The sequence below is a fragment of the Solanum dulcamara genome, chromosome 9 (genome assembly GCF_947179165.1).
Source record: "Solanum dulcamara chromosome 9, daSolDulc1.2, whole genome shotgun sequence".
In the NCBI taxonomy this organism is placed as follows: domain Eukaryota; kingdom Viridiplantae; phylum Streptophyta; class Magnoliopsida; order Solanales; family Solanaceae; genus Solanum; species Solanum dulcamara.
The window spans coordinates 8,993,184-8,998,769 of record NC_077245.1 but is presented as its reverse complement, the minus strand read 5'-3'; the positions used below and the strand labels follow the sequence as shown (position 1 = coordinate 8,998,769).

Here is a 5,586-nt window from a genome sequence, read left to right as displayed (position 1 = left end):
TCAACAAATACAACATTCCTACTGATTACCACCTTGCGGGCAGTAGGATCCCACAAGCGATACCCCTTGACTCCATCAGCATACCCTAAGAAAATGCATTTCCTAGATTTTGGATCCAACTTCAATTTTTCTTGGGTGTTGTACATAACATAAGCAGGATTTCCAAATATATGTAACCGAGAATAATCAGTTGATTTTCTTGTCCACATCTCCATTGGCATTTTCAAATCAATTGCGGTTGATGATGACCGATTGATCACATAACAGGCGATTTTGATTGCTTCCGCCTAAAATGGTTTTTCCAAACCTGCAGTTGCCAACATAGCTTTTGTCTGTTCCAACAAGGTTCTGTTCATCTACTCTACTACTGCATTTTGTTGTGCAGTATATGCCACCGTGAACTGCCGTTTAATACCTTCTTGTTTAGAGAAGTTATCAAATTCATCACCAGTGTATTCTTCTCCATTATTTGTTCTCAAACACTTGATCTTTTTCTCAGATTCAAGTTTCACCCGCGCTTTGAACTATTTGAAAACTGAAAAAACATATGTCTTCCTCTTGATTGGATACACCTAGTTTCTCCTCGAGTAATTGTCAATAGATGGCACAAAATATTTTGCTCCTTCTATGGACTCCACCGGTGCTTGGCAGATATCAGAGTGGACCAGATCTAATATTTTATAGCTTTTAGCAAAGGAACTGCTAAACTTCAATCTATTTTGCTTACTGGTAATACAATACTCATAAAAGGATAGTGAAACTTTTTTGAGCCCGGAAAAAAGCTTTTACTCAACAAGAATCTTCAAACATCATTCCGACATATGGCCAAGTTTACGATGCCATATCATCGTTGATTCTTCAAATGAACTTGTTGACGCGGTTGGTGCTTCTCTTTCTTATTGTATTTCACCTTTAAGCACATATAGATTTGCAGCAAGTTTTTCTTCTTTCATCACTGCAAGCGCTCCTTTTGATATTTTCATGACTCCACCATGAGTTTTATATGAACATCCATTATCATCTAATTGTCCCAAAGACAATAAATTCTTCTTCAAGTCTTTTACATGTCGTACCTTCTGGATGGTGCGTACCACACCATCATACATATTTATTTTGATGGACCCAATACCAATAACATCCAAAGCATGATCGTTTCCCATAAACATAGATCCTCCTAAGATAGGATTATATTGATGGAACCATTCTCTCTGGGAAGTCATGTGCCATATTGTTCCTGTGTCCATGATCCAAACATCAGTGAAATATTTTCTGCCTTCAGTATTTGATATTTCCTCACTACATGAAATATCGCCATCATCCGAGGTACATGCTACATTCCTTTGAGCATTTGATGACTTAGGGTGTTCACTTTTCTTTTTGAACCAACAATCTTTCTTGAAGTGCCCTTTCTTGCCACAGTTGTAACACTTGATATTCTTCTTACTCTTGATTGAGATATGTCGTGATTGTGACTCCCACTAAGGCCACGTTCTATTGGTCTTCCTCTCACCATCATCAAAGCTTCAGCTTGCTGCGAACTTGCTTGTCTGTCTTCCTTATTTTTACACCGATTTTCTTCTTCCAAAATAGCGGCTGTAATTTCACCGAAAACTAGACTGTCTATATTGTTCGTCAGGTTTATGATGAGTTGATCATACGAGTCAGACAGAATTTGAAATAGAAGCTCCGCACGTTCAGTCCCCTCTATTTTACAACCTATTATTGTAAGTTGCAAAAATAAAGTATTCAAAGTATTGATGTGTTCAGTAACCGACATGGACTCTGCCATTCGAAGAGTATACAATCTTCTTTTTAAGAAGATTTTATTATGCAAAGAGTTGGCCTCATACAACCCCGTAAGAGTATTCCATATTTCCTTTGCCATATGTTTTTCAGTCACACTAGATAATACTTGATCAGCTAGTGCCAAGTGTAGATCAGCAACTGCGTTGCTGTCCATATCATTCTACTTGCTGTCATTAGTAAAATCTGTTGGCCTACCTTCAATTGCAGCTAAGCAATTGTCCTTTCTCAATATCGCTTTTATTTTTATTTTTCACAATAAAAAATTAGTTCCATTGAATTTTTCAACGTTAAACTTTATGGTACTCGACATTGTTATTTGCTTCACACCTTTCTAGATTATTTTAAAATATTTTTGCGAAAAATCATGATAAACTGTACTGTCACCGAATTTTACTATTCAAGTGAATAGTATTATTCACCGAATTTCATATTCACAAAAATTTACTATTCACAAATAGTACCTTCGTATAAAATAGAAAGAATAACCGAGGGCTCTGATACCACTGTTGGGGAGAGGAAGCACCATAACTAAAGTTTAATATGACAATTAATATGAAAATAAATTGAACATGAGAATTTTACGTGAAAATCCCTCTAATTGATAGAGGGAAAAAACTACGGGATAGAAGAATCTCACTATTTATATGAAGTACACTTGTCAAGAACCAACCTTGTAGGCCGCGACTAGTGCCCGAGTTGGGCACCCAAACGTATCCTAATCCCAAATTAGCCTTTTTAACCGAATAAACATATGTAGTGATTAGTAGAAATTGCTAAATATATCATAAAAGTAGATATAGGCACGAGGGTTGATAGACCGTCACAAAACATATAAAACCCAAACCATATATACAAAACCCACAACATAACTCTGTCTACAGACCTCTAAAGATGATAGCATAGTCATAAAATGGGACAGGGCCCCGTCGTACCCCTGACCAACATATCCAAATATACAAAGATAAAGTCAGTACCAAAATACAAGCTCCGAACAAGGGAGCACTGTCAATAACACAGCAGATGTCCTAAACCGTCGGATCAGCAAATCAAACTTCGGTACCTGCGGGCATATAACGCAGCCCCCGAAGAAAGGGGGTCAGTACGAAAAAATGTACTGAATATGTAAGGCATGGACTATACTAGATAAAATCATAATCTGAATAGTATGTACAAAATACAAAATAAATGTTCAGTATTTCAATATGCTTATCATAATCTCAAATCATAATGCAAAAACATATGCCATATTCGGCCCCATTATGGGACTCGGTGAACAAAATGTGGTCGCCCTCCCATCGTCGGCGCCACGGCACAGCATAACACTAGAGAAGAAAATATCTCCATAACAAATCATATCATATCAGATGATCATGTCAAATCATATCAAATCATATCCTATCGGATCATATCATATCTCAAACATAGGTGTACATGGCACAGTATAACTCCGTGACATAACATACACCACCCCATGTACATGTCATACTTGCCCCCTTACGTCGGGACACGGCGAACAATGCAGAGAAATACGCACGAAAATATATCCTGACCCAGGCTCAGTGAAATAGTGGTTACAGTATACACGAGTGGAGTAGTGAGAAACTAAATGCAATTTAAAATTTAAAATATTTATACAAACTCGATAGCATGATTTTGATAACAGGTCATATATAAAAGAACTTAAATACTAATAATAGTGCAAATCTTTCCAACATCAAGATAGTCTATGTCAAAATAGTTTCTGGAATCGTCTCCATATTTCAAAATATATTACGGAACTTAACGGAATAATTAGTCGTATAATATTCGGAAGAGTAGCAAAAAATTTCTCTCAAATACTACCTAACATAAGCCAAACGTAATAACAAAGAAAAATTCAGAATAGTGGGACCCACCTCGGTCAAATGAGGTGGCGTATACAAATTAGGTGCGTTAAACTTCATAACATCATTTATAAGAGTTTTAAGGTAGTCGGAATTCATTTGTGCTAAATCTAGAAGTTTAGACAATTTTTCCAAAAATATTCATAAATGCCTAATTCAATTCTACTAAATAGAAAAAGGAATATTTTGAGCGTCGATTTCGAAGAATAGAATGATCCCAAAGGCTCGTATCCACTCCTATAACAACTAGGACATGCCAAGTGAAGAAAAGGTAAAGCTTTACATACCTTATCGGCTTTTTACGGTTGTCCAACTTCAATTCCCGTTTCCATCAAAATCTACAATTGGTCATATTTACCAATTACTATTCATAAGACTTTAAGAATTCAATTTTTCCAATACTTGTCTACAAAAATTTCGGCAGCATCTCCCCTATATATATGACAACCCCGAGATTACAACTCGGCCACAATATCAACAACCAAGCCAACAACAACACCAATACCATCAATAATCAATTTAAACACACTATAACATAAATTAGTTTCTTTCCAACTAGTGCAACAACTTTCAACCAAACTTTGCATTTCCATGTAAATATGAATATTTCATGTCCATAATCAATTTCAACTCATTCCAACATAGGTGAAAAATATTCCAAGTAAGCTATCCAATTTTCATCAATTCCATATTTCACTCAAAAATTTCATAAATACAACAAAATATTATAATTCATTTTCTTCTTTCAATTTCATACTCAAATTCATTTCCTTCTTTCAACTTCATAATCAACAACAACAATCCATACTTGAACAACTTTACTTCCATAATATTATAAAATCATACTAAAAATACATAATTCCCTACAATCCATTTTAATACCAACTTAAACCATTTAAGCTTTTCTTTTGTTCCAAGAATCACAACAATAATTAACAAGCTATACAACCTTAATTTTTCCCATCTCATCACCTAACCCATATTTCCAACTTCAATTAATTTCATCCAACTTCCATTTTCAACATCAAATATTTATCATACTACTATTCAAATACTACACCAAAAATACTACACAAAAATTGAGTAAATCTTACTCGTACAAGAACATGTATACATGGCACCATATTACCATACAAACTTTCATATTTTCTTAAATTCTACACACCCCTACTTACTACAACATCAACAAACTTCATAACACAAAGAAATTGGATTAATTCTTACCTTTTCCTTCTAACTTCATCACTTAACCAAAACTTCAAATCAACCAAATAAGCCTTCTATCTTCCAAAATAAGTTTACCATGTTATAAAGGACCCTTGATATAGTAGGAATACTAAGAGAAAGTAATTTTTGGGATGAAATTTCAAGAAGTTATGTTTTCCTTGCCTTGGCCGAACTCTCTCTTATTTTTCCTTAGTGTTTTTGGCTCCTCTATCTTCTTCCAATTCTCTTGAACATTCTAGGAGTTGGAAGATATAAGACCCCTAGGTGAAATTACCATTTTGCCCCTCACCTTTTCTAATATTCCCAAGTTGAAATTCCAATTTTGTCCCTCACCTTTTGTAGTATTCCCATATGTGAAATTTCAATTTTGTCCTTAACCTTTTATAGTATTTCCACATGAGAAATTCTGATTTTACCCTTAAACTTTTCCAATATTTTCACATCCCAATTTAGTCATAAGAATTTTGTATCCAACAAAATCCAACATAGCCTTGTTACCATTATCCCCAAAATGTCTTAATGTGGAAAAATACGAGTTATAACAACACTGCTCTCAAATACAAGGAGAAAACAACAATTAACACTTCTCTCTTGTAAAAGGAACAACTACTAAAGAGGACACTCAAGACTAAAATATTTATCTTGATATATAACTCTCTTTGTATTCTTA

General features: G+C 34.7%; 1 long non-coding RNA gene across 1 annotated transcript; it reads right to left on the bottom strand.

Moving 5' to 3' along the window:
- Window positions 1–2,432: 2,432 nt before the first annotated feature.
- Window positions 2,433–5,119, bottom strand: LOC129904118 (uncharacterized). The gene is made up of 3 exons (XR_008770378.1): window positions 4,914–5,119; window positions 3,977–4,027; window positions 2,433–2,866 (listed from the first exon to the last, which is right to left on the bottom strand). It is a non-coding gene; the product is annotated as an uncharacterized LOC129904118 (long non-coding RNA).
- Window positions 5,120–5,586: the final 467 nt, after the last annotated feature.